The sequence below is a fragment of the Aotus nancymaae genome, unplaced genomic scaffold (genome assembly GCF_030222135.1).
Source record: "Aotus nancymaae isolate 86718 unplaced genomic scaffold, 86718_ANA_hifiasm-v0.15.2.pri h1tg000067l, whole genome shotgun sequence".
In the NCBI taxonomy this organism is placed as follows: Eukaryota; Metazoa; Chordata; class Mammalia; order Primates; family Aotidae; genus Aotus; species Aotus nancymaae.
Genome location: NW_026988482.1, coordinates 750,536 through 768,993, shown reverse-complemented (window position 1 = coordinate 768,993; position 18,458 = coordinate 750,536). Strand labels below are relative to the sequence as shown.

Here is an 18,458-nt window from a genome sequence, read left to right as displayed (position 1 = left end):
CTGTGAGGCTTGTGTGCTGAATGCGTCGAGGGTGATCCAGAGTCTCACTGCCTGTGGACTATCTGGCGTGGAAAAAACTTTTCTGATGCTCATACAATGTAGTTCCAGTTAGAATTTACTGAAACAGCATGTGGCAGGGACATGAATAAGAAAATCTCCATGTTTCTAGCCTTTTACGGACCAATGCTATCTAAGGAAGATCCCGTCTTTGCAGTGCTAAGTCTAGGACACCTGGTCGTGCTGACTGCTGTAACGGATAAACATAAAATTTGGAAGAAGCAGGGATCTGAACAGAATTACATAAGAAAAGGCGCTGGTCAACCAGAGGGGAGCCCTTTAGAGATGGAAGGCTGAACTATTTTGCTGAGGTCAGTAGAGAAGACAGAGAGGGGACGCTGGGAGAACCAAGGGCACTATGTGAGACTGCAGGAAACAGAGACGCAGTGAGGACTCTTAGGGCACAGGCTTCAGCTTACACACTGTATGTCCCCCTCACCCCAGCCCAGCTCTGCTGCTAGTTCAACTGCATCAGTTAGAATCCACTTGTTAAAAGTCACAGAAAACATGTCTTTTTTTTTTTTTTTTTACGTTTAACATTTTATTTATTAATTATTATTATACTTTAAGTTCTGGGGCACATGTGCAGATCATGCAGGATTGTTACGTAGGTGTACACGTGCCATGGTGGTTTGCTGCATCCATCCCCTGGTTATCCACATTAGGTATTTCTCCTAATGCTATCCCTCCTCAATCCCCCACACCCTGCTATCCCTCCCCTAGCCCCCCCGCCCCCCAACAGGCCCCGGTGTGTGATGTCCCCCTCCCTGTGTCCATGCATTCTCATTGCTCAGCACCCACTTATGAGTGGTTTTCTGTTCTTGTGTCAGTTTGCTGAGACTGATGGTTCCAGCTTCATCCATGTCCATGTTTATAGCAAAAAAAAAAAAGGGAATTTATGGCTCCGATAAATAAAATATCATCAGGTAGTTTGATTAGCTTGATTCAGGTACAGTTTCGCCTAGGATCTCAAGCAATATGGTTAGAATTTCATTTCTGTTCAGCTTTTGACTCTGCCTTCTACTATGTTGGTTTCATTCTTTGCTACCATGAGAGGGTCCCAGGTGTTGAGAGCTTTAATCTCAGTTTCAAGTCCTGTGGAAAAAGAAAGCATGTGTCTCTTTCAGCTCCAGACAATGTTCCCTAATGTCTCGGTGGCTCGGTATTCGTTCACATGCCCAGTCCTGATCACGGATGAGGCTAAGGGACATGTTGCTCTGACAGGCTCGGCCTGAGTCATATGCTTTGTCCTGGAGATAGACAGAGGATGAGAATCAAGAGGGAAGGAAGGAAGGCTGGTGTTGGAAGGAAGGCTGGTGTCGGAAGAAAGCTGGAAGTAGTAGGAGGGAAAGGAGATGGCCGGTTAAAGCAGAACACATGGAGAGTGTCTAAGAAAAGTTTGAGTTTATTGTTTCAGCCCTTTTTTTTTTTTTTTTTTTAAAAAGACAGAGCCTCACTCTGTCACCAGGCTGGAGTGCAGTGGTGGTGTGGTCTCAGCTCCCTACAACCTCCGCCTCCCAGGTTCAAGCGATTCTCCTGCCTCAGCCTCCCGAGTAGCTGGGATTACAGGGGGCTTAACTGGGATTAAGTTAACCCAGTTAAGATTAACTTAACTTAGCTGGGATTACAGCTGGGATTAACCACCGTGCCTGGCTAATTTTTGTATTTTTGGTAGAGACAGGGTTTCACCATGTTGGCCAGGCTGGTCTGGAACTCCTGGCCTCAAGGGATCCACCTGTCTCAGCCTCCCAAAGTGCTGGGATTGCTGGGATTACAGGCGTGAGTCACTGCACCCAGACTGTTTCAGCCTTTTGAAGTTGGATTTGTTTACTTTTTTATGCAACACTATATTGAGAGCTAAGAAAACATGAATTTATCCGAGTTACAAATACCTGTATTTGTTGTGTGTTCTTGATTTTACAAAGTTCTTCCCAAATCTTTATAATAATCCCATGAAGTTAGAGACGTTTCTCATTTAAAGGTAAGGGATCTAAGGGACAGAGAAGGTAAACAGCTAACCCCACACGGTGCAAGCAGTGACTGGAGGACGCTGCCCTCAACCCCAGGCTGTCAGTCCTTGTGTTTTCCACCCTGTGCTGGGAGAGAGAAGGAAGGCTCCGTGAGGCAGTTCCAGTGTGAATAGGAGGGGAGCGAAGATTTGAGAGACAGTTCGGAGGAGTCATCAACAGACTGTGGTGACTCAGGACTGGGCTGAGCTGGCGGTGGTGAAGGCGGCATACGTGAATCAGCTTCCACCTTGGGGGATGCTGCTGTCATTAGTTATGACAGAAAACACCAAGTTCCTCCGAGTTCTGGCTCCTTGCTGCTGGGGATTTGGACCTAGGGCTTGGTCTTGGTGCTTGGGCTGCCCAAGTTTCAGCACAGAGCCAGCTGCCTCAGTTTCCCCTCCTTAGTCCTGGCACCCCAGTGCCGCCTTGAGGCCTGGTCCAATGGTTGGGCTTGGCGTCCTACTCAGATCTTGCAGTAACCTTCTGCCTGGCTTTCTGGCATGTTGGTCAGGGCCGTAACTCAAATGGATGAGTATTTCTCAGGGATGAGCTGTTACCCTGGACTCCTGATTACCAGTCACAGCTTGGATGCACCGGAGTATTGCTTTCCTTGACTGCCTGCGTGGGGATGAGTCACGGGACTTGGCTGCCCCCAGGCTCCTAAAACCTGCGCCCCTGTCTGGGGTGGCTTTGCTGTAGTTATCAGCCATACTCTTGTTCTCCTTGCTGACCAAAGCTTTTTCCACCACTTTTTTTTTTGAGATGGAGTCTTGCTCTGTCACCCAGGCTGGAGTACAGCGGCACGATCTCAGCTCACTGTAACCGTCCTCCTCCCAGGTTCAAGCAATTCTCCTACCTCAGCCTCCTGAGTAGCTGGGACTACAGGTGCAGGCCACCACACCCGGCTACTTTTTGTTATTTTAAGTAGAGACGCGGTTTCACCATGTTGGTCAGGCTGGTCTTGAACTCCTGACCTCGTGATCCACCTGCCTCAGCCTCCCAAAGTGCTGGGATGACAGGCGTGAGCCACCGCGCCCGGCCTCCCTTTTCCGCCTTTGAGCCTTTACACTGGCCATACACACTGCCTGCAATACTCTCCTGGCTTGGCTGGCGTTTCTTGCCATTCAGGCCCCAGTTTACTTGCGGGTTCTTTACTTGCCCTTGTTCTATCTCTCGCTCTGTGGTCACCCATCTCTCTTTCTTTATCACACTAATGTGTTTGGATTTATTTAACTTGGGTCCTTGTATCTCACCTGTCTGCCAGTAGAATGGAAGCCCCTGGAAAGCAGAGGCATCCTCGCTTACATTCACTGTTCTATTGAAGGGCCTGAGAGTTCCTGCCACACAGTAGGTGTTCAATAAACTACTTATTGAACATACTGAATGATCTGGATTGCTGGCTACATCGTGTCCGGTCAAACCTAAAAGAGGGAAGATGTGACAGATTTTTGTGCAGGCTGAACTGGAGGACTGTCCACCTGGAGTGTCCAGCTCCCATTGCTGGCATTGCCCACCTTGTCTGTCTCCTGGCTTCAGCTCAGGAGACACCTCCTTTTGGCGGTCATCCGTTGCCCTGACCGCCAAAGCGGTCAGTACCAGGGATATCTTCTTTGCTCTGGTAAAACCTCTTTCCAGTCTTTAATTACCTACTTGTCACAAAGCATTGTATATTTGCTTGTTTACCTATCTTTCCAAGTATACTGTGAGCTGTTGCCAGCAGGAATTCTGTCGGGTTTGTCTTTGCACCTCTGTTGTCTGGTACAGAGCTATGGTTCAATTCCACAATTAGTTGTGTGGGGGTGTACAGGTTGAGCGCGTTATTAAACTGGATGCATGAATCTGGTGTTGAGAGGTCAGGCTTAGCGATGCAATGATAAAACTAATTGATTTAATAGCCATTTATCAAAAAACCACGCCATTAAAGAACGAGGCATCTGAAACTTTGGCTTGTCATTGTTTTTGTGTCAAGTTCTTCAGTTCATCTGGGCTAACCCTCCCAGTCACAGGCCCGTGTTTATTAGGAGAGAAATGAAAGAGTTTTGTGCCCTGAGTCTCTCAGGTGTTCAGATTCATGGTTCTGACGTTCTCAGCTCTGAAGCAACTGTATTTTCATCCAATTTAGTTCTAGTCATGAGCTCTTGTGAAACCAGACTCATTAATCATAAAGGTGTCTGTGCTGGCGAGGGTGCCTACCTCATCTTGCCCATGTGTAGATTTAATGAGGCACAGTGTGAGGGTTACCTCAGCTCATTCTGTTCACTCACAATCCATTCATGGTTTTATTCTGCACATCCCTAGGCCCACTGTGTTATCACAGATTTGAAATTCAAAGACATGAGTCGGGTGCGGTGGCTCATGCCTATAAGCCAAGCACTTGGGAGGCCAAGGTGGGTGGATAACCTGAGGTCAGGAGTTCAAGGCCAGCCTGACCAACATGGAGAAACCCTGTCTCTACTAAAAAAAAATACAAAATTAGCTGGGCCTGTAATTAGGTGGCACATGCCTGTAGTCCCAGCTGCTTGGGAGGCTGAGGCAGGAGAATCGCTTGAACTCAGGAGGTGGAGGTTGCAGTGAGCCGAGATTGTGCCATTGTACTCCAGCCTGCACAACAAAAAAAAATGTAATTAAAAAAAATGTAATTCAAGGACATAATGTATTTGATAATTTATATAATACTGTCCCTGAGATAAAATTTTAATTGTGAAAAAAATTAGTTATGTATTCAACAGCCATTTATAAACTGTGTACTATATTCCAGGCATGTGCTAGAAGCTGCAGACAAGGATGAGTAAGAGAATGTCCTTGTCTTTCAGAAGCTGACAGTCTAAAGGACAATGCAAGACAAAGGGGCAGATGGTTTCAGTAATCTGGTCAGGGCCATGGTACAGTGAAGTCTTTTTTTTTTTTCTGAAATAGGACCTCACTCTGTCACCTAGGCTGGAGTGCAGTGGCACAATCACAGCTCACTGGGGCCTCGGACTCCTGGGCTTAAACAATGCTCCCACCTCAGCCTCCCAAAGAGCTAGGACTAAAAGCACACACCACCGTGCCCAGTTAATTTTGCAGGGAAGTCTTGGAAGGTAAATACAAGCTGGTCAGACAAAGAGAAGAGGGATCAGAGAGAGAATAACAAGAACAAAAGACAGGAAGGCATAAATGAGCATGGGACAGCAGGGAGTGACGCGAGATCAAACCAGAGAGAATTTTAACCTATAGACCAGCCTTTTCTAACACACACAGACACACACCCACCCACCCACACACACACCAGGGAGTGATGAGACCGAATCAGAGAGGTATCCGCGCCATGTGAGAAGCTTGAAATTTAGCCTATAGATCAGCCTTTTACACACACACACACACACACACACAGGAGCACGTGCATGCGTATAGGGCATATGTGTGTGGTAAGAACACTTGACTTGAGATCTAGCCTCTTTATAAATTTATAAGTGCACAATACAGGGTGAAGTATAGGCACAGCATTGTACAGCAGATCTCTAGGACTGACTTATCTTACACAACCCAGTCTTTATGCCTGTTGAGCTGCAACCTCCATTTCCCCTCACTAGCCCCTGGCACCACTGTTCTATTCTTTGTTTCTAGGAGTTTGACAATTTTCAATATCTCATATAAGTGGAATCATGCAGCATTTGTTCTTCTGAGACTGGCTTGTCTCACTAAGCATGATGTCCTCCCGGTTCACCCACGTTGTTGCATATTGCAGGGTTTTCTTCTTTCTAAAGACTGGGTAGCATTTCCTTGGGTGTATGTGCCCTGTTTTTTTAAATCCATTCATCCACAGATGGACGTTCAGGTTGCTTTCACATTTTGGCTATTTTGAATAGTGCTATAATGAGCATAGGAGTGCTAATACCTCCTTGAGATTCTTTTTTTTTGAGACAGAATCTCGCTCTGTTGCCCAGGCTGGAATGCAGAGGCGCAATCTCAGCTCACTGCAACTTCTGCCTGCTGGGTTCAAGCGATTCTCCTGCCACAGCCTCCCGAGTATCTGGGATTACAGACATGCATCACCATACCTGGCTAGTTTTTTTTAATTTTTGTTTTTGTATTTTTAGTAGAAACAGGATTTCACCATATTGTCCAGGCTGGTCTCAAACTCCTGATCTCAAGTGATCTGTCCACCTTGGCCTCCCAAAGTGCTGGGATTACAGGCATGAACCACTGTGCCTGGTCATCCTCTTTGAGATTCTGATTTTAATTTTTTTGGAAAAACATCTAGAAGTGGGGTTGCTGGATCATATGGAAGTTCTACTTTTGACTTTTTTTTTTTTTTTTTTTGAGACGGAGTTTCGGTCGTTACCCAGGCTGGAGTGCAATGGCGCGATCTCGGCTCACCGTAACCTCCGCCTCCTGGGTTCAGGCAATTTTCCTGCCTCAGCCTCCTGAGTTGCTGGGATTACAGGCACGCGCCACTATGCCCAGCTAATTTTTGTGTGTGTGTGTGTTAGTAGAGACGGGGTTTCACCATGTTGACCAGGATGGTCTCGATCTCTTGACCTCGTGATCCACCCACCTCGGCCTCCCAAAGTGCTGGGATTACAGGCTTGAGCCACCGCGCCCGGCCTACTTTTGACTTTTTAAGGAACCTCTATACAGCTTACCATAGTTGCTGCACCAATTTATAATCCCACCAACAGTGTATAAACATTTCAATTTCTCCACATCCTTGATAAACTTGTTATTTTTGGTTTTTGGATCATAGCCATCCTAACAGGTGTAACGTGATATCGTTCTGTGGTTTCGAGTTGCATTTCCCTAATGATTAGTCTCATGAGCATCTTTTCATATGCCTATTGGCTATTTGTTTGTTTTCCACAAAGAAATGCCTATTCAGTTCCTTTGCTCATTAAATGTGAATCAGGTTATTATTGGCTATTGAGTTGTATGAATTCCCTATCCATTTTAGATGTTAACTCCTTATCAAATGTCTGGTTTGAGAATGATTTCTCATTCCATAGGTTGCCTTTTCACTTAGTTGATTTTTTTCTTTGTTGTGCAAAAGCTTTTTAGTTCGATGTAGTCCCACTTGTCTATTTTTGCCCTTTTCTCCCATTCCATTCTCTTTCCTTCCTTCCTTCCCTCCCTCCCTCCCTTCTTTCTTTCAAGACAGAGTCTTACTCTGTCACCAGGCTGGAGTGCAGTGCTGCGATCTCCGCTCACTGCAACCTCTACCTCCCAGGTTCAAGTCATTCTCCTCCGTCAGCCTCTTGAGTAGCTGGGATTACAGGTGCGCACTAGGCCCAGCCAATTTTTTTTTTTTTTTTTTTTTTTTAAATAAAGACGGGGTTTCACCATGTTGGTCAGGCTGGTCTTGAACTCCTGACCTCAGGTGATCCGCCCGCCTTGGCCTCCAAAGTGCTTGGATTACAGGTGTGAGCCACCACGCCTGGCCCAATTTTTGTATTTTTAGTAGAGACGGGGTTTCACTATGTTGGTCAGGATGGTCTCGATCTCATGACCTCGTGATCCACCCACCTCAGCCTCCCAAAATGCTGGGATTACAGGCACGAGCACCACACCCGGCCTCCTTTTATGTTGAACTTTGAGTTTAGGTTCAAGGGGTAGATGGCTGTGATGTCCTGGAGGTGTAGCAAAGCCACTGGGACCTTTGTTCCTTCCCTAGACCCAGGGCAGTAAAGGCAGCACCACTGCAGCTGCAATGGCAGAGTCTGTGGCTTGGGCCTGGAACTTCCTCCCCAGAGCAATGCAGAGCAATGCAGAGCAGCCGATGACTGCAGTATTCAGGCAGGAGCGTGATGGTTGTCCTGGGGGCCCAAGTCGAGAGGCCCTGCCCAGCCTGAGGGATAACAAGGGCAAGGAGCTACTTGGAAAACAGTCTGCCCCTTTTTGATAAGGCAGCTGTGCAGTGCTGGAGGTCTGTGGTAGTCCTTAAGTTCTTGGCTCTGTCCCAGGCACCAGGGCAGCAGGGACGGGGGCTGCCAAGTGGCAAACGTGACAGGCCTGCCTGTTACCTTTGGAAGTTGCATCCCAGGGAAATGCAGGAAAGTGCTGCTAGCAGCTGAGACCTCGGGTGGAGGTGGGGTGGCTATGCTGGCAGTCCAGGTCAGGATGCCCTGCCCAGCGAAGAGTGAGCAGGGGAGTAGGCTTGCATAGAAAACTGCTTTTCAGCAGCTGCACTCTGCTGGAGGCCATGATAGTCTTTGAGCTCTTTGCTCTCTCCTGACCCTGAGGGCAGCATGGGCAAAAATGGCAGGCCTGCTTGTTATCTCTGGGATATTTTTGCTTTGGTTGCTATGCTTTTGGTGTCATGTTTAATAAGTCATTGCCAAGGCCAATGTCATAAAACTTTCCTCTGTTCTCCTTTATGGATTTCACAGTTTCAGGTCTTATGTTTAAATCTTTAATCTATTTTGAGTTGATTTTTGTATATAGTATAAGACAAGGGTCAAATCTCACATTTTTCCACGTAGATATCCAGTTTTCTCAACATCATTTGTTAAACAGCTTCCTTTCCTGAGTATTCTCGGCAACCTTAGTCAGTTGACCATATACCTGTGGACTTATTTGTAGGCTCCTAAATCTGTTTTATTGTTCTATATGTCTGTTTTTATGCTAGTACAATACTGTATCAAATACTGTAGCTTTGTGATTTTTTTATATAGAAAAATATGATGTCTCCAGTTTTTTTCTTCTTGCTTAAGAGTGTTTTGCCTATTTTGGGTGTTTTGTGTTTCCATATAATTTTTAGGATTTCAAAAAAGTATGTAAAAACGCCATTCGGAGTTTGATAGGAATTGCATTGGATCTGTAGGTCACTTTAGGCACTATGAACATTTTAACAATATTGTCTTCCCATCCATAAATATGGACCAGTTTTTCAATGATTTATTTCTTTAATGTCTTCATCAATATTTTGTAGTTTTCAGCATACAAGTCTTTCAGAAGTATAGATCTTATATCATTCTTTTTAATGCTATTGTAAATGGAGTAGTTTTCTTAATTTCCTTTTCAGATAGTTTGTTGTCAGTGAATAGAAATTCAACTGATTTTGCATGTTGATTTTGTATCTTGCAACTTTACTGAATTTGTTGTTAGTTCTTACAGTTTTTTGGTGGAGTGTCTAGGGTTTTCTATGGGTTAAGATTGTGTCATCTACAAACAAATGAAATATCTAATCACCACCTCCCCCTGACCCCCCACCTTGTCCCCACCCCACTCCACCATTCTTGATGACTTTTATTTCTTTCTCTTGCCCAATTGCTCTGGCTAGGACTTTCAGTATCATGTTGAATAGAAGTGACCAGAATGGTCTTGTTTTTTTCTTGATCTTAGAGGAAAAGCTTACAGTTTTATACCATTGAATATGATGTTAGTTGTGGGCTCTTTATTACTTTGAGATAAATTCGACCTTCTATACCTGGTTTGTTGGGAGTTTAAGTTAGCATAAGGAAGGAAATAAAAAGATTAAAGAAGAAATAAACAAAACAGAGTAGAAAAACAATAGGAAAAGCCAACAAAATTGTTTATTTTAAAAAAGTAAAATAATATAGACAAATCCTTAGCTAGACAAAGAAAGAGAGAAGACTCAAAATGAGAAACGAAAGAGAGAATATTATATCTGATGCCATAGAAATAAAAAGGGTCATAATAGGCTATTATGAACAATTATATGCCAACAAATAGAATAACCTAGAAGACATGGACAAATTCCTGGAATCATACAACCTACTAAGGCTGAATTATGAAGAAACAGAAAACCTGAACAGATGAATAGCAAATAAGGAGACTGAATCAATGATCAAAACCTTCCTAGCAAAAAAAAGCCAAGAACCAGATGGTTCACTGTTAAATGTTACCAAACATTTAAAGAAGAGTTAACACCCATCATTCTTAAACTATTCCAAAAGAACTGAAGAACAAGGGAAAACACTTCAAAGCTAATTTTATGAGGCCAGCATTTCCCTGATACCACAGCCAGACAAAGACCCTACGAGAAAAGAAAACTACAGCCCAATATCCCCAATGACACAGATGTAAAAATCTTCAGCAAAATTCTAGAAAACCATATTTAACAGTTCATAAAAGAGATTATACAGAAGATGAGTGGGATTTATTCCTGGGATGCAAGGGTGGTTCAACATATGCAAATCAAGTAATATGATTTACCACATGGAATTAAGCATCAAAAACCACATGATCATCTCAAAAGATGAATAAAAGGCATTTGACAAAATTCAGTGTTCAAGAAATATTCTTAAAAATACTTGTTTTATATATGATGATAATTACTCTTGTATGGGAAAAGAGTTTCATGGTTAACCAAATTTGGAAAACACTGATTTAAAAGCCAGTATTAATAATGTTCAGTTGATACCTGTTTTTATTAAGCACTGTGCATCATCCTATGTTAGGCAGAAATGATACAGTGGAAAACAAATAGACACTGTCCCATATTTATAGGACTTGAAATCCAGTAAGAAAAGTTAGAATTAACAAATTATTGCACACAATTTGGTAAGTAATTATGAATGAGAAAAGTCTCAGAAAGGAGCCTGCAGAGTGTTACTGGATATAGTTTAGAGTGGTTAATATGAATAACAATTAACAATTCATGGCCCATGCCACGAACCAGACATTGGGCTTCATAATCATTACATTTAAACAAAGCCAAGTGGGGTGTATGGTAATGTGCCTTTTGCATTTCCTAGTGTTGGACATGGTAATACAGTATTTCCTGAGTGAATCTGATCACAGAACATCTTCTTTTTAAAACATTTTAAATTTAATTAATTATTTATCTATTTATTTTGAGACAGCTTCTTGCCCTGTCACCTAGGCTGGGGTGCAATGGCACAATCATAGCTCACTGCAGCCTTGAACTCCTAGCCTCGAGCAATCCTCCTGCCTCAACCTCCTGAGTAGCTGGGACTACAGGCACCCGCCACAACGCCCAGTTAATTTTTGTGTTTTTAGTAGAGATGGGGTTTCACCATGTTGTCAGGCTGGTCTCGAACTCCTGATTTCAGGTGATCCACCTGTCTCAGCCTCCTGAAGTGCCAGGATTACAGGCATGAACCACCATGCCCGGCCAATACTGGTCTATTAAATACATCTAAGTCTCTTGGAGAATAGTCTGTATTTTTTCCAAGGTCCAGATATATGAAAAACTGGTAATATCAGTTGTCTCTATGGAGGAATAATGGTGGCTGAGCAATCGGGACGGGAAGAGTACTCTTCACTGTAAAATGGTGAACTATGGTGAAATATTACCTATTTAAAATAAATGCATAAATTTAAGAGTCTCTATAGATGATCTAGATACAGCAAAGACTGAGAACCACAGGTATAGTTAATCAGTGAATTAAAAACAATAATATGAAACAAGTAATTAATATTTTCTGTTAAAAATAAGATGTGCTAGAATAGATTTGATGATTGAGGGGTTCATAACCTTAAAGAAAGCAAGTTTCCAGTGATGGGATGGAGAATTAGATCACAGTGGTTTAGGAGTCAGGAAAGTGCGTAACCAGAGGCCAAAGGCTGTAAGCTGGTGTTTGATGGGTGTAGCTGCGAGGCAGGCTGTCTGAACCGTGATGCCTCCACTCATGAGCTGTGGAACTTGGGAAAGTTTCTCAGTTCCTCATTGTAACACAGTATAATATTATCCACGCTATGATTCCACAAGGATCAGAACCAGAAATACCATTTGACACAGCAATCCCATTACTGGGTATATACCCAAGGGATTATAAATCATTCTACTATAAAGACACATGCACACATACATTTACTCCAGCACTATTTACAATAGCGAAGACTTGGAACCAACCCATGCCCAACAATGATAGACTAGATAAAGAAAATGTGGTACATATACACCATGGAATATCATGCAGCCATAAAAAGAAGTGAGATCATGTCCTTTGCAGGGATGTGGGTAAAGCTGGAAGCCATCATTTTCAGCAACCTAACACAGAAACAGAAAACCAAACACCGCATGTTCTCACTCATAAGTGGGAGCTGAACAATGAAAACACATGGACACAGGGAGGGGAATGTCACACATCGGGGCCTGTTGAGGTTGAGGGGTGAAGTGAGGGAACTTAATAGGTGCAGCAAACCACCATGGCACACGTACACCTATGTAACAGACCTGCACGTTCTGCATATGTATCTCATTGTTTTTTTAAAGAAATAAAAATTATATACAGTACTAAAAATATCTATCATCTATCTATATCTATCTCTGTATCTTTTTTCTTTTTCTTTTTGTTTTATCTCTCTCTCTCTCTATCAATCATCTGCCCTAAAAATGGTACAGGATGGTGGGTAGTGAGGAAGAAAAGCACAGTACATCATCTTATATATAAACTTAGACATAGAGAGAAGGCTGGATGCTTTCAGAGCAGGAATTGTGTGCGTTTCTCTACGCAGGCATATTGAAACTTCCCCCAAATGAACCAGTTGAGATGAGACCATGGATCCACTTATGTAGACACGTCCCATTTGGGTCAACAAAGGAAAACCTTTAGTCAACCTTAAAAAAAAGAATCCTAAACCATAATTGTCCGCTTTCGTAGCAAGGAGAACAGTAGTGTTCGATTCCTTTATTTCCTCAATGCCCCTTTTATAGCAAACACTGTACTATTCTGAAATCAAGTTCATAGATAGTATAACTTACCTACATGCATTAAAAAATAATATAATGCCCTAACTATGGGATATATGAGAAATTAGTTAAGAAATTGACTATTGTTATTTTGAGATGGAGTCACACTCTGCCACCAGGCTGGATGGGGAGCAATGGTGTGATCTCGGCTCACTGCAACCTCTGCTTCCTGTGTTCAAGCGATTCTCCTGACTCAACCTCCTGAGTAGTTGGGGTTACAAGCGTGCGCCACCACGCCTGGCTAACTTTTTGTGTATTTTTAGTAGAGACAGAGTTTCACCATGTTCGCCAGGCTGGTCTTGAACTCCTGATCTCAGGTGATCTGCCTGCTTCAGCCTCCCAAAATGCTGGGATTACAGGTTTGAGCCACCGCCAGGCCAGTAGTTCATCATTAAATATGTAATTCTTCATGTGAATCCTGAAGCACGGCTACATCAGTAATACAATAAAGAGGTCAGCTGCTGACGTGTATGGACACTGTGGATGTGACAGCTGCGTACAGGCTGATTTGGGTGTGTTATTGCATTGGAAACTCAAGTACCACGAATAGCTTTGCTGATGGTGATGTGATTTCCTAAAATGGTGACAAACTTTTGAAACATCTGAAGAAAACAAAGTACACACTTCTCTCAATATACATAGTAGATGCATTTTGGGGAAATTCAGTGGCTATTGAAAAAGCACAAAAAATACTTCAACACAAGTTACTTTGTACATTATGTAGAATGGCATTAGGATTTAACTCAGGTCATAATAATTAGCCCTGTCACTTACATTAATTTCCAGTGGACATGAAATTAATTTCCATTGCACTTGGGGCAATTCTCTGTTGCGTGGGACTTCTCTGCAAACTGTAGGGCATCTACCACACCTGGCTCTCCACTCCCTACGTGCCTGGCAGTGCCCTTCCAATCATGGTGACAACCAAGAAACACGCTCACCCACAGATTCCCAAGTGCACACGAGGAGGTGGAATCATTCCTTTTGAGAACCACTAAAGTGGAATATTTGAGTCAAATTGAACTCTACACTATGAGAGGCTCATTAAATGCTTGTTGAATGGAATGACCAGGAATCTTGCAGATCCTCACAGCCACCATTAAGAATTTCAATTCACAATGTGGAGAGGCTGCAGATATAGACAGAAGAGCTATACAGGGATAGCCTAATGGTTTGATCTTTCAAGCCTACCCCAATTTGTTGGAAGTTGCTGCCGTTAGTGCTGAATACAGAACAATTTTTGAGGTAGTCTCCAGCTTATTCAATCATCCAGGAACTATTTACTGAGCATCCGTGCCAAGCACTATTCCAGGAGCTGGCAATACAGTAATGAATAAAAGACACAGATTTGGGCCTCATGGAGCTAAAATTTCAAGCTCAGCAGGAGCTAACACAGGTGTGCGCAGTGGGGTCAGGAACATACTAAGCATGAATTTGTTTTACCTGAAACAAGAGAGTTATCTGAATTACCACTAATCCTCAAGAACTTTCCTGGGATTTTGTTTTATTTTTTATTTTCATTTTTGAGACAAGGCTTCCCTCTGTCCCCCAGGCTGGAGTGTAGTGGCATGATCTTGCCTCCTGCAACCTCCACCTCCTGGGTTCAAGTGATTCTCGTGCCTCAGCCTCCCACAACTGGGACTACAGTTGTGTGTCACCACACCTAGCTAATTTTTGTATTTTTAGTAGAGACGGGGTTTCACCATGTTGGCCAGGCTGGTCTCAGACCCTTGGCCTCAAGTGATCCACCTGCCTCAGCCTCCCAAAATGTTGGGATTACGGAAGTGAGCCACTGTGCCTGGCCTGGGATTTTATTTTAAAAAATTAAGCACTGGCTACCTTTGCGCAGTGGCAGTATCGTAGCCAATGAGGTTTATCCGAGGCGAGATTATTGCTACTTGAAAACTTTTCCCAATACCCCGCCATGACGATTTGAAATTAGTTGGCATTGGCAATTTTTGATGGTCCCTAAGGAGACTGACAAAAAAAAAATTAAGCACTGGATAGATTTTTCTATTCTTTTTTTCTCCTTAGAAAAACAGAGGAAAAAACCAACCTCTAACTGATTAAGACTTCAGATTATTTGAGTTCTTATTAATAGGGGTTATTCTATAATGCTTAAGAACGCATCAAAATTCATGACCAGATATCACTTGCCAAAATGGCGGCTTCATCAAATCTGGAACAGAATTTATCTAAAAGTGATTAAGACATGCAGACTTATAAAAAGCTATGAACATCCTGTCTGTATAACAATTTGGCCAGCAACATTCCTGGGGCAAAGGGCTAAGGCTCCTTTAAGCCTTGAGAATAGACACTTATAAGAATAACCTCAAGCCACTGAGTGAGGAGGCAGAATATTATTGTTAGTAAAAGCATGGGCTTTCGAATTTGGTCTGTTCTGGAGCCCTGGACCTAGCTCTCATTACTTTGTGATTTTTGCACAATTCCTCAGACACTCTGGTCTTCTGTGTCCTCATCTGCTGAAAGACCAAAAAGTTCCTACCTCCTCAAGTTCTGTGTCTGAAGGAAGTTATGTTCCCGTAGCGCTGAGCGCAACGCCATGGTTTTTCAGGGCACCTAAGTTACCATTATGTTCTAGGAAAAGTTGGGTTGGGCACACAGTGGCTGGATTCTCTTAGCCCAGGCCTCCAAGGCCATTTAATGCATCATGTGACCTGATAGCTCCCAAAGTATAAATGGAGGGCCACCTGTGTTAAGATCATAGAAAGGGATTTTTAAAATGCAAGTTCTTGGGTCCTTCACCCTAATTGTTTTATCAGAATCTCCAGAGATGGGACCTTGGCCTCTGTATTTAACAGAGGATCACACTTGAGTTCAAGAACCAGTCATGTAGTGGAACAATTACCTCCACTTAAAATACGAAACCAAGTGCCACCTGGTAAAGACTCGGTCACAGTGGATTTCGAACAGGACTATATGTCAAGGGCTGTTGAACTGTTGAAGAATTTCAGCGGTTAGTTTCTGCCTCACCATCCATTGGGTTGTTTGTATGGCAGGATAGACCCAGTTCTCTGGCTCTTGTGAGCTTGCGTGAGTCAGTGCAGCTCTCTGCTCTTGAAAAAGCCCAAAAAGTGAATTAACATATGTATAGACTTAAGAACTGTACCTCGCTCCTCCCAGGTGCTCAGTTAATAGTAGCCATGTGTATTATCACTGGAGATAAGCAGAAGCAGCTGCTGCACGGAGGCGACGCTGGTTTCTCGGACGTGAGCCTAGTTCAGGCACTTGGGTGCCCATCCGATTAGCAGGATGGCTGCAGACAACAATCAGCGTAAAGGAAAGGAAAGATCCCACTGATGGCTCCAGAAGTTTGTGGCACAAATCGTACTTTCTTGTTGTTTTCCTGCAAAGAGAATGTAAGATCAGATGTGACTTAATTTTGACACTCTGAAATCTTGCTTGCGTCAGCAAAAAATTCCCATATTGGAATGACTGTCCAATTAGGGGTTTATTTATTCTCCTATGCACAAATATATATAGTCACACAAAGAACATAGACTAGACTGTGGTGTAAATTTGAGGTTGTTGTCAATGATTTGTGCATCTCTAAATTTGAAAACACAGACATAGGGAGAATTTCAGCTAGGAAAGAATTCTCTGCCATAATAGTTACTGTATATTTAACTGAGAGAATGGAAAAAGAATGAGGAAGTAGTTTCTTCACTATGGTGAAAGGCAGGGAGGGTTCTTTTTTTTCACCCTTAAGTAAAGCAACTACTGAATGCAAAAGAAATGACTGTGGACTCTGAAACCTGGAATCCATGATGCCAGCATTTTGCAGTAATAGCCTCTTTTATAGATCGACCTCACAACAGTTTATAGATACGAAGTTTTTCTATGCTCCTGCAACTCACACTGAGTTTTATTTACTCCCTTTTTACTGAGGAAAAGCAGGGCAGGAAGTTTTAAAGGGTTTCTTGAAGTCACAGAGCTAGAATTTGAACCCAGTGTCAAAGCCTCTGGGTCAGATTGGGAGGGGCCCACGTTGTGAACTTGACAGTTAATTCACGGTTGCTGCTTTATGGAGCAGGAAGTGATCCTTAAAGGCTCAGAGGAAGGAGTCAGCTGAAGGAGGGTCTGGGACACCAGAGGTACAGTGCCTGCATCTCTCATCACTGCGTTCCAAGTGGGTCACGTTGCCGTGTTCCTGAACAGACACATTGGGATCGCAACTCACACCGACCAGTTTAGGTTCTTCTTGAGTGACAGGCTGTGAGTCCAGAATGGAGTACGTGTGTGTAGGAGGCTTGGCTTTCAGGCCAAGAGTGGAGTGAGTGTGGTATTTGGTAGACAGAGAAGCCAGTTGGTTACCAAGGGAAGGGGCATTAGAAAAATTCAAAGGGCAAAAAGCCATGTTGCTCCTTCTCGCTTATTGCCCATGAGAATTTTCTTATCTTTTCTTTCTTTGAGATGGAGTCTCACTTTTCACCCAGGTTGGAGTGCAGTGGGGTGATCTCAGCTCGCTGCAACCTCCACCTCCCGGGTTCAAGCAATTCTCCTGCCTCAGCCTCCAGAGTAGCTGGGACTACAGGCACGTGCCACCACGCCCAGCTAATTTTTTTATTTTTAGTAGAGATGGAGCTTCACCATGTTAGCCAGGATGGTCTCGATCTCCTGATCTCGTTATCTGCCTGCCTCAGCCTCCCAAAGTGCTGGGATTACAGGCATGAGCCACCGCGCCCAGCTGAGTATTTTCTTTTAAATGGAACCAGAATCATACAATAGGAATGACCAGGGCGCTCTGGTAAAGGCAGGTGCAAGTTCTGTGTGACAAGAGTCTCATGGACTCAAAAATGACATTTCTGAGGTTGAATCAAATACGTAAAAGTAGCAGCAAATCATGCACTTCTTCAAAGAGAGTTTGCCAAGTTGCAGGGGAAATTATTAACACATCTAAGTCTGAAAAGTAAAAGCTATCTCATATATACAAGGTTAAGTTGGAAGAAGGAGGCAGAAGGAAAAAATTCTAGTTATTATCACTTTTTTAAATTCCAAATTGCATCTGTTCACTAAAAACAAATATTTTGGACTGGGTATGGTGGCTCACACCTGTAATCCCAGCACTTTGGGAGGCCAAAGTGGGCAGATCACTTGAAGTCAGGAGTTCGAGACCAGCCTGGCCAACATGGTGAAACCCCGTCTCTACTAAAAATACAAAAATTATCCAGTCGTGGTGCGCACCTGTAGGCCCTGGTACTCGGTGGGCTGAGGCAGGAGAATTGCTTGAATCCAGGAGCGTGGAAAGATCCCCAGATGTCTTTCAGGTCATCCGAGGAAGATAAAATAATATTTAATTTTTTTTTTTGATTCGAGATAGCTTTAATGGCCAGTCATTTTATGGCCTTTTGTGTCTTAAAAGTTGGGAAATCACATGCGGTTTAAAAGCGAATTCTCTTAACCGGAACCTGCCATGAGCTAGAAAAACCCGGTCTTTCGGCCTGCACGCTAACAGACGACTGGTGGGAAAGCAGACGCGGCCAGGCGGAACGCTTCCTCCTTACAGACCTGGGGCCGAGCGCGTCCCTCGCCAGCGGCAGCGGCCCCTCGGGCCTCAGAACTTTCCGCGGCGCCAGGTCTCTACGGCGACGCTCCCGAAGCGGAGACGAGGGGAACGGCGGCGGCGAGCCCCGTGCAAGACACAGAAGCAGCTTCGGCCGCCGCGGCCTCGCGGCCTCGCAGTTCTCTGCACTGACCGCGCCGCCTCGCGGGGGTCT

General features: G+C 43.8%; 1 long non-coding RNA gene and 1 other non-coding gene across 2 annotated transcripts; one reads left to right on the top strand and one right to left on the bottom strand.

Annotated features, from left to right (window-relative positions):
- Positions 1-807: 807 nt before the first annotated feature.
- Positions 808-18,211, bottom strand: LOC135270788 (uncharacterized). Its single transcript, XR_010338914.1, has 3 exons — positions 17,926-18,211; positions 15,851-16,087; positions 808-4,667 (listed from the first exon to the last, which is right to left on the bottom strand). It is a non-coding gene; the product is annotated as an uncharacterized LOC135270788 (long non-coding RNA).
- On the top strand, positions 14,558-14,697 carry LOC135270882 (U4 spliceosomal RNA). The gene has a single exon (XR_010339039.1). It is a non-coding gene; the product is annotated as a U4 spliceosomal RNA (small nuclear RNA).
- Positions 18,212-18,458: the final 247 nt, after the last annotated feature.